We start from the raw sequence: 11,192 nt of genomic DNA, 5'->3' as shown, positions 1-11,192 counted from the left end.
CACATCTGCAGACTGAATAATAGTTTTCCTGAGACTCCTATTTTATAGAGGATTGGCTTTCCCCTTGCTGTAAGTAAAGCTTTTTCTCTTGTTAAAATGCAACTTCGTAAGTTTTAAAGACAAATAGACTCCAGGCTTTCCCAAGAATTGAGTTTGCACTCTTTAACTATAGAAACTCAGGGGCCAAAACTGTCTTCTTCCTGGAAGGTGGCAGCCTAACGTAGCGAGGGTAGGTGATATCTCCTCCAGGCCACACCACAAGACTCTTCCTTGGACTCTCATCTTCACACTCAAGCCATTCCTTTCCATAACGCTCAAGGTGGCAGCCAAACACGAGCATCAAGACCTAAAGACACAGCTGTCTTTTCACAGGAACAAAGGACTTCACATCCTTTCCTGGATGCCTATTTGAAGATTGATCATTTCCTAGAACCTACCCATTAATTGTTTTACTATAACAAGGAATCATCCAACATGTTTTATTTCTTCTTTTTCAAATTTTTTGGAAGTGCTTTTACAGATATGTTAAATGTGCTGGGGAACATTATACAGCAGGTCACACTGAAAACCATGGTAATATGCAAAAGATACACTTTACAACCCAAAGGCATATGGAAGCACAATGTTACAGCAACATGCTCGGTTTTTAATATCTGGCATTCACCAGGGAAAATAATTCAGAAAAATGGAAAGTAGGGATAACACCTTTTCATCAAATGCCAGACATCTGTTCCCACCGTGTTTGCTGCCTTGGAGCCACCAAAAGGCACAGGGAGGCTGGGCCATGGGGGCTGGCCACCAGCGTTCTGCAGCCAGGCTCTGACCCACCACCTGTCCTGAGAAGTCTGTGGCTCGGGCCTACCGGCTGGGGCACACATCAAAACGCTGAGCAGTCAGCATGCTCTTAGACACACATCAGAGACAAGCAACACAGCAAAAATCACTTGCCACTGGGGAGGCGCACATGCCTCCCTCCAAGAGCACAGACCTGTGGGAGGGACCTCAGCTCATGGGAGCGCTTCTCACCGTCTCTTACAGCCACCCCTTCCCCCTGGGTTTGGTCATTTCTTTAGGACTTAATTTTCCAGGCTCAGCTCGTACTTTTCACAGTTCCAGCGTTTGCTGAAAGCCACCGTGACGCGTGGGGCATAACTAGCCCACCCCGGTCATGGGGTTCGGCAATGGATTTGTTTTTGGAATCCAAGCTGAATCTTAAGTTGATGCCTGGCTACAAGGCCAGGCCAGGGACTCCTGTGGAGGATGGCTACAGAAAGGGAGCTCCTCAGCGATGGGTGCCAAGAGGCGTCCTTCAGCCCTCCCTGGGCCGGTCCCGGCTCCGTCTGGCTCATGAACCGGTTGCTGAGGGACAATTCCTTGCACGGTGCCACTGAGGTCATTGGTCAGATGTGAATCTACAGGTGCACCTAGGGCTAACTGGCAGCAACCAGAATAGAGAAATGGATGTACTATGTACCTGGAGGGGCATGTGTGGCAACGCCTGATGGGCTCTCCCTGCCTCAGCCTGCAGGATTCAGGAGAATGGATGGAAAAAGCTTGTTCTATGTGGGAATATACATGGATAAAATGGAGACTGGAAAATGATCATGCTGGGAAAGGAAAGGCAGACTCTCTAAGGAAGCTCCTCTAAGTGAACTAACTACGTCACACGGGCAGTGTCTACACTAGCGTTTTGTATTATTTCATTCCGTGAGTTAGATTTAGTCACAGAGGACCTGACAATGTAGCTCCAACCTTAACAACGGAAAGTAGGAAGTTGCTCCTGCTCTTTGGCCAAAGGTTAAATGCAATTTAAGACATCCTAAAGAAATAAAATATTTTCAAATGGGTAGGAAATCAGCATCACACAGACCCTGAGTTCCAAAGCCACATCCACCTTGCTGTTTATAAAGTGTTTTATTCCGATGGGCAGTGTAGATGTATAAAAAGGTCAGACTTCAATCCTTAAATTAAAATTAAAATTGTTTATATAAAGAGCTAATCCAGTGCAACAATTAAAACCAAAGAAAATCTGAAGGCATCTTATAGAACATGAAGATGTCCAGTTTGGGGAATTGATAATATTATTGCTTTCTTGGACTGGAAGGAGAATCTCCCCAATTGCTTTAAGGCCCATGAACTGTGATTTCCCACCTGGAAACGGACAGTGTCCTCTTCACATCTTGAGTCACAGAACTGTCTATAAACACTGAAGCCCAGGTTAGTGTTTTCTGAAGTTTTTAAGTATTTTTAAACATGTCTAAAAGCAAAGAACCATTACCACCAAAACCCATTTAGCATATAAAGCCATAAGGAACAGGCACAAAGAATTTCAACACCAACAAAATGTGAGGCAGGGTTTGCACTTTGCACACACACAAAATCTAAATCTAAAGGGTTTCCCAAATCTTGTTCCCTACTTTTTCCTCTTGTTTCTGAAATCAATTTTACCACACTGCACAGATGTGTACTGAGATCTGGGGGAACCGGCTTGGCCCATGTCTTGGTCATCCTACTTTCCAAGGAAAAGACTGTTGGTGGCAAACACTCCCCAGAGCGCTGAGGGCTGGTACTGTGTGTGTATGGGAGAGGGGGTGCTCGTTCACAAGGGACAGCACAGCGGGGGGGGGGGGCTTGTTCCCCTGGGAGAGCATTTCGGCTCACTTGTTTGCTATTTCACGGCCTCAGTTTCATAAAGCCAATTCCTGTGTTTACACCCAGTTACCAAAATCACATCTGTGGTATCTGGAAAAAGACACACCTTGGACTGGGACATTCATTATGACTGTCAAGCGATTGGCAATTGAGACATTCCTTTTCACCATGAAAGCTGGGGGACATTTGCCAAAACGCCAGAGGTGGTGCTAGCTGTTTCAGGAAGTGCAGGCCTAACAGAGCAGGTGGGGCCTGGGCAACGCACCCACCAGTCTTCCAAGACCCAAGCAAGGTCCTCGAGCATCTTGTGCTTTTCTTACGTCTCTACGGGTCTGTCTGTTCTGGGCTCCCAGCACCCCTGTCCTTGGTCCAACAAGCCTCTGCCCCAAACACATACTCAAACCCGAGCCATTAGCAAGCCAAGCACAGCAGCGGTCAGGAGCTGCCCAAAAGTCAGCACGCCAGGTAGTTCACGCGGGCTTCAAGAGTGTGGGGGGGGCAGAAAGTCCCTCCTCCTGAGACATCGTCGAAAAGGTTTACCCAGGCTGCTGGGAGAATGAGAAGGGAAAAGCTCTTTGCAACTTTTAAGACACTTTTCTTTTGGTTTCCATTTATTACTGCATCAAGGGTGTCAAAACCGCTGGCTGAAAGGAAAAGAAAACATACATACAGTCAAATCATACAGGTGCTGAAAAGAAAAAGAGAAGTATGGATAAAATAATGAAACACCAAAGAATATTTAAATGTTTATTTTTATGTTAAAAACGATGCGTTACCCTGTGGTTAGAATATACCTTTATATGGGGAAATGAAGTCACTTTATTTCTGAAATATTTCCAGAGAAAAGAAAAGAAATAACCCAAAAGTAATGAAGAGTAAGATCAAAGTGTTCCAGTATTTCCATCAACAATCCCAGCATGAGCGTGTCCTCTCCAGGACAGGATTCCCAAGTCAGTGCATTTTACGATGTTATGTCTCAGTGTTTTACCCATCAGTTTAGATCTTTCTGAGTGGGATGTCTGTACATTTAAAAGCTACAGCTCTGCATGCTTTTATTTTAAAATGTACTTATTCTGATACACCTCTCAATGTTATATTACACACATATATATCTGCTCTCCATAATTCAGTGTAACTTTTCCACCATCCATTCTATCGTTTTAGTTAACAGAGGATATGCATTACATTACACATGCATAATTTTAATGGAGGAGATGGTTACCTAGTTTATAGGCCATTTATCTCGTTAGTACAGAGACTGAAACGGGGGGCCAAGACCATCTTTGAGGGGACGTGCAGGTGTCCTCTGGAGCTGCTGTTGCACTGAGTCCTCCAATGGACAGGCTTTACTGTGGTCCCCACATTCCCACACTGGAAGAGCTGAAGAATGAGGAGTGAAGCGCACAAAGCCAGGCTATCCAGGACTTAGAAATCATCAAGGTACCAAAGATTTAGTCTACAGTTGTGGCCATGGGACAAAAATGAATCCATCATTTCCCCTGCATTGATGTTTTCAAACAGAAACGCCTGGCTAGATTTTAAAGGCTGTTATAGTCTGCAAACTTGACCTTGCTGGTGTGCGATATAAGACAGCTAGGAAGTTCTGTTTCTCCTCTCTTGGTGCATGTAGCATTTTGTGGGCTTTGCTAGGTGGTGTTCTGGGAGAAACTTTGAGCATCTTCTCTCCTTGCTGTCAACTGCAGTGTGTCCAAGAGGAAACTCCAGCTCGCTCCTCTGGCAGGCGATTCTCCACCCCTGCACTCTGGCCTCGGCAGCAGCCTGTCTGGAGCCCGGGAACCGTCTTCTCATGATCTCTAGGGGTTAGGCCGTGTGGTCCCCGTGAGTGCCTGAGCCCCCCGTGTGACCCACAGCCGTCACAGCTGGTGCTGCTTCAGGAGGCATCTGACCCACTCTTATGGAATGGAAGGGACTTGATAAATATTGTTTGGTTCAAGTTATTCATTTAGAGTAAGACTATGGCTAGCTCTGCTATGAACAGGCAGATGTAAGGCCCCAAGGGATTCGATTTCAAGACTAAATATTCTATGTTCCTCCCCCCACCCCTCCATTTTAGTTTAGATATTTGGGGATGTAATGTCTATTAGTTTTGACTAGTTGGAAAACAAGGCCATGGATTCTAATCAGCAGAAAATATTTAGAACAGATAAAACTTCAATTTAAGTTCTGTTAATCTGAATAAGGTCCATGCCAAATCAGAACAACTGAAAGTCACTGATGATTCCCACTCAATATTCTCGTGCTCTTCAGTATCCACACACACACATTTGTATCTGTGTATATGTGTGTTGTATGGTAAAAGGGACCCCTCTCCCCAGCCTTTCCACTTGTTTCTCATTTTGAATTGTCTGAGATTTTTCATAAAGGAACAAAGGTGATCTAGGGTCACTCCAGCTGAGCCTTCTTAGCCCACGCTTGCTCCCGCACCGCGTCCAGCACGCACAGGCTCATGGTACTGGAACTGCTCTAACCACCAGGCGGCCGTAGCGGCAGTCCCCAGGATGGTAGTTTCTCTTGCTTCCCCAGCCTGCCCCAAACGACACCGCACACCCAAGCCATCCTCTGCAGTAGGAGACAGCCTGCTCTGTGTGGGACACTCACCCTTAACTGAGCTGAGGACCCTCAGTTTCAGAAATACCTGGGCCAAACGTGGAGGCTCCACGGAGAGAGAACTGGCCACGTCTTCCAGAGGGAGCAGGGCTCATTTAGAGAACTGCAGGCCAAGGAGCTCGTGAGCCTCTCTTTGCCCACTGCGTTGGTGAGGCCACCTCCACCACACACTCTGAAGGGCAGTGGTGCCTTCCTGTGGCTGAGGAGCTCTTCCTACAAGGTGCTCATCTCTGGAAATTCCTTCTGCAGCAATTGCCTTGGGTCTCTTGGCTCCATTCTCTTGTCAAATTTAAGGGTTCTTGAACCTGACCAGCTTCAGTTCCAAAGCCTCACTATAACACAGGACCAAGCAAATACCTGCCTTGGATGTCAGAGGCACCTCACCTGTAATGTGCGCACTGTCCACCAACACACTGTCGCCCTATGGGCAAAAGATACAAGAAGAGCCTTACGGCTGCCAACGAGAGGAGCCCTGAGAGAGGCTGGGCTATGCTGACCCTACCAGGGACCCTATCGCAAGAGGGGGGACTGAGCTCCTAGGGACTAGCTCCTGGGAACTAGCCAACTGGAGTCAGAGGACCGCCCAGAGGGCTCCTGCAGCTCCTTCTATCTTTTGGTCCTCAACATTCTACTTCTTAGAGATACAAATGCCTCGACAGAGCTTACGGTGGGGCATACGAGCCCAGTGTGTGTTTTGCCAGCAATCCCATCTTAATAAAAATGTTGTCACATTTTCCTAATCATGCTTTGTTGACACCACTCATGCTGTTCTTCAAATAACATTTTCTATTTAAAACTTACGCGGGGAGGCACCTTTTTTTCCTTCTTGCCACTCGGATTTTCCAATTGTGGTGATTTTTCATAGCAACTGCTTATGCTCTGGAACAGTCATTTATTTTTAGGATTCCTTTGAGCATCCCATTGCTTTTCTCCTTTGGTGCACTCTCCGTGAAGGTTTCATCTCTGCCAAAATCATGGTTGAGGAATTTTTTGTTGTGTTTTGATCGTTGTATGGGTGAATTTCTATTTTGCTGGGCTGAAGTATTTTACTTTCTTATTTTTATTTTTGGTCTGATAAAATGGGAGGTTTAATGGACAGCTATTTCCTAAGCAATTTCCTTTCTGTGTATATCAATTCTACTTTGAGCATAATAAATTGTATTGACCGCAAGTATTCAGATAGATACAGCTGTTTTGAGGCCTTGCTGCCCTCAGAAATGGGCCCCAGGAGTTCCCCATGAATTTGCACCAAGCAGAGGATAAGGCGAAATGTTTGGTCTGTGATTCACAACTTTACTTCCAATGTTGCCACTTCATGAAGCACACTGTAAAGAGATGGCCCTCCCTCAGGGTATGTCACTCGCACTTTAAGGAAAAGCCTGGTCCAGGTCTGAAGGAGGAGAGAACGTGAGGACCAGCTTCTGAGCCACGGCCCAGAACACTGGAGTGTGGGAAACTGAAGAACACCTGACATCGTGCACGGACACCAGGAAGTAACACGACACGGCAAAGCCCGGGGAGGAAAACGCACGTGGAAATCAAACAGATCTCAAAGAAAAGACGGAAATCTCTTCTCTTCATGTTTCAAAAAAGAATTCCAGAGGTCAAAGGAACCAAGTGCAGGTGCAAATGTATATAAAAATAATGAGCCGTGCTCGTAACAAACAAGGAGAGCCACATTCAGTTATCTTTCACATACGTCTAATCTCAGGCCAAGGGCAAGAAATGTCTGCTGTGCTTTAAAAGGTCTAGAATAGAAAAATCAACACCCAAATCTTTCCTAATTCCAAACGGCTTTTTGTCATTAGATGACTAACAATGTCGGTGGGGTCAGGTTTATTACATTCGCACTGAGCTAGTACCAGGCAGTATATAAAACTGTTGTCTTAGGATTTCTCCAGTCCCTACATGTGGCTGTGTTAGAAGCATTTCCCCAACTAAGCCCAGCTGCTTTCACCCTGCAGGCCTCTGCTACTTGCTTAGAGAGGATCCCACCAGCCCTCCACCAACGAAGCTGTGTCAAATCATCCCCTATTGCTCATCAGACTCACCGCTCCACCATTCAAAAAACAGAAGGCATAAAGGTGAATACGAACATAAGAAAGTCACTCACATCTGCTCCTGCAGCCTTTCCATGTAGTCTCTGAAGTCCTGGGCGTCCCCCAGCCCCATGTCCTGGCAGACCCACTTAATGCTGTCATCGCTGTCGAACAGGATGGAGTTGGTGTATGGGCCGCCGTCCTCCGGGAGAATGGTGGTGTAGGAAGTAAACTTGACTCTCTTCCTCTTGGGGCCTGAAGGGTTTATTGGGTCAGTCTTCATTTCCTTCTCGTAGACATAGTCAGGAGGTCTGAGGAGCTGGCTGTGGAAAGTCTTCTGGGAGCTGCCGTTGAGAAGGAAGTTCCTCTCCCCGAGCTGCAGCCCCCTGTCTATCATGGTCGTGCACTCCTCCGACGGGAGCGTGATGTCAACGGGGTTCTCCAGAAGCTCCACCTCGTTCCCCAGCCAGACCCAGTCGTGGGAGTGGGGGATGTTGCCCTGCTCGCTCACGGCAAACCTTTTGTGTCTGTACTTCCAAGCAAACGCCACGCAGTTGATCAAGAAGACGAGAATGGCCAGGCAGAAGACGCAGAGCAGGGCGTACATGCCGATCTCCAGGTCAGTTAGCCCCCTGGAGGTCACCGTCAGGTCACCAGGACTGTTGGGCTCGGGTAACTTCCCGCGCGTGGGGAAGCTTGTGAAGGCATCTGGACCACCGCTCTTGAGTAGCTTCTTCTTCTTTCCCTCCATGGGAGACCGCGGCGTTGTGCTTTTGTTGGCACCTTCCCCTTGGCCAACAGATGCGCCATGTTGGAACCACTCCTGAACTGCCCTCTCCTGGTTTCCTTCTCACTCTATGGAGTTACTGAGATGGCCTTTATACTCCCAATCTGTGCCCTCGATGTCGTTGGTGCCTCCTTGGTGCTCACCCACACTTGGTTCAAATTTGACCTTGACATGTCCTTTACCCACAGCAAGAACACTCTTCCTCTTGGTCTTCTGACAAGGTTCACTGATCATAAGTTCTAACTTAATCAAGGGCCCTTGCCCTTCCCCCTCTGCAACCACGATCGGCCATTTGGACTGAAGGTTTGGCTGGACAGACACCACCATTTCATCCAATGACGAGACAGTGATTGAAAAATCCTTGGGATCATAAATGTCTAAAGGTGTTGCTGAACCATCACTGAACAAGATCCAAGAACTGACTATTGCTTCCTAAGAAAAATGAAACCAAAGCATTATGTTATAATCAGGTTCCTTCATGTTTGCAAACAAAAATATGACTTCCCATACATTATTCTTTAAATTTACAAACTGAGAAAAATAAACTATGTTTTATAATCTTGAACAAATTTGGCCTGCCTTGAATTGGCATCAATAATGTACTTTAGCCCCACTGGTATATAAGGAATAAAAAATATACTTCAATGAATACAGTACAATGTCTATTAATTTATTGCATGCCATACAACAGAATTTGACTTTGACCTTTCCAAAAACATTTGAAAGATCAGGCAATTTATCTGAATCAATTTCAGGTACAACTACTCAGGCTACTGTTTAGGACAGCATCGCACTGAACATTCTCTACTAGGAAGCCAATGCACTGGCTGGAGTACCTGTGGAAAGCAGCACTATGAGACTGAACTGCTTGAAAGACATGGCATCCCTGGCATCTTTATAAGTGACTCGCTGAAAGTTTAAAGATGGAGGAGAAATTTAGAGTTGACAATAATTTCAGTAAACAATAGCAATTTGGTGCCTATTAGCCATGCTTGTTTGGGCAGCTCGAACAGTTTCCAAGTACCAGAAAACACCTGCTTTGGGGAAAGTGAAAACACGAGATCCCTTGTGCACAGTCTAGCAGCAGCCCACACCTAGCACAGGGAAGCCCACTGGAAAGCAAATGGCATATGGCAGGTGGTTCATGTGCAAAGGTGTAAAACAAGGAAATGCATCCAAGCCACCGAGTTCTTTTCTCAGAAACAAGACACAATGGATAAGAAGCGGGAAGAAGCTTCAGGAATCACCAGTCCTCGCTGCAAGTACTGCAGGGATCCTCTCTGCAGGGTGTGGTAAGGGAGAGAATGTCATTTCCACTGACCAGGGACACAGGGCCCCTGGCCGCTCACCTGCTGGGGGGCTTGAAGAATATCCTGCGCAGTTGCTGTGGAGACGATGGCTCTTCTGTCTGCTCTGTGTGGCTGCAGGGAAAGAGACAAGCCAGCCACGAGCTGCATGCCCAGGTCTGTGACGGTGACACGGTCATCCAGGACAACCACTGTCTTCTCAGCCAGGATGGAGTCAGAGAGAGGCGAGAGAACCTTCGAAAGCAAGCGGGAAAGCTCGTGTGTCCTCTCCCTGCAGCCACTTTAAACTCCTTAACTGACATCTCCCTCAGTGTGTTCTCCCAGCTCTCTGCTCAGTGAACGTGCTCACGGGAATGGCTTAGGCATGTGCTATGCTATTGTTGAGTTACATCTACCCACTGAAGAAGGAGTTTTACCAAGTCCACCCTGGTCTTGTCTTTTCCTTGTTTCATGTGATAATAGCAGTAGTATATTCTCTGGTAAAAGTTAAATGCCCATGTGGGTACTGGGCACTCAAAGAGTAACATTTGCCCAATAAATACTTATACTTTGAAAGTAACAGAAATGTGGTAAACCTGAAACAGGCTCAGCCATCTTCCCCTGCTCACATGCCTTCTGACGGGCAGCTGTGTGGTCGTCACGGAAATATAACGATGACTGCGTGGGCCGTGGTGACGTCAATGGGGAAACCAGTTAAACAAGGCAGGAAGGGACCCGTGATGTCCTGAAGAGCCGGCCCTCCTAATTAACCATCTAATTTGCAACCAGTGGTGACTGAAACCTGGAGAAAAGCACGTGCTAGGTAGAATTTCTAGAACGGCCCCCAAGGACGACCTGCCCTGGTCTTGGAGCCTGTGCCTAGAGAGATTACTCCTGTGATTACGTTCTGTTAAAAGGCACAGGTGATCTTAAGGTATGGGTCCAATGTAATCATGTGAGCCCTTAGAAGCAGAGCCCCCTCCCTGGCTGATGGCAGATGGGGCAGTCAGGCAGGTTCAAAGCATGGGACAGAGTCTGGACACCATGGCTGATGATGGGGGCAGATGAGCCAGGGTGCAGGAGCCCCTGGGAACAGAGAATGGTCCTTGGCTGACATCCTGAAAGGAAACAGGGCCCTCCCATGAGGAACTGAATTCTGCTCACAACCTAAACTGGAGAATAGTCTGGATAGCTCTTCTTCGAAGCCCCCGCTTGCAAATCTGCCCAACTGCCACCTCTATTCCAGCCCTGGGAGACCCTGAGCGGAGATGCCATGGAGCTCACTCAGCCTTCTTCCTGACGTGTGGAACTCTGGGCTAATGACAGGTACTCTTTTAAAGTGCTAAGTTCGTGGTAACTTGTGACACAGCAATAGAAAATTAATACATAATAAAACACTTATGGGGAAGCGGATTTGGCCCAACAGATAGGGCATCCACCTACCACATGGGAGGTCCGCAGTTCAAACCCCAGGCCTCCTTGACCTGTGTGGAGCTGGCCCATGCACAATGCTGATGCATGCAAGGAGTGCTGTGCCACACAGGGGTGTCCCCCGTGTAGGGGAGCCCCACATGCAAGGGGTGTGTCCCATAAGGAGAGCTGCCCAGCGCAAAAGAAAGTGCAGCCTGCCCAAGAATGGCAGCACACACAAGGAGAGCTGACGTAGCAAGATGATGGAACGAAAAAGAGACACTGATTCCCGGTGCCACTGACAAGAATACAAGTGGACACAAAAGAACACAAAGCAAATGGACACAGAGAACAGACAACTGGGGAGGGGAGACAAATATATACAAAATA

At 47.2% G+C, this 11,192-nt stretch overlaps 1 pseudogene; it reads right to left on the bottom strand.

The window, feature by feature from the left end:
* Positions 1-6,192: 6,192 nt before the first annotated feature.
* LOC101432720 (transmembrane protein 132B-like) overlaps positions 6,193-11,192 on the bottom strand; it is a 253,068-nt pseudogene continuing 248,068 nt past the window's right edge.

This window comes from Dasypus novemcinctus, chromosome 6 (assembly GCF_030445035.2).
Source record: "Dasypus novemcinctus isolate mDasNov1 chromosome 6, mDasNov1.1.hap2, whole genome shotgun sequence".
NCBI classification, from domain to species: domain Eukaryota; kingdom Metazoa; phylum Chordata; class Mammalia; order Cingulata; family Dasypodidae; genus Dasypus; species Dasypus novemcinctus.
The sequence above is the reverse complement of the archived record's forward strand: the minus strand, read 5'-3'. Positions and strand labels throughout refer to the sequence as shown.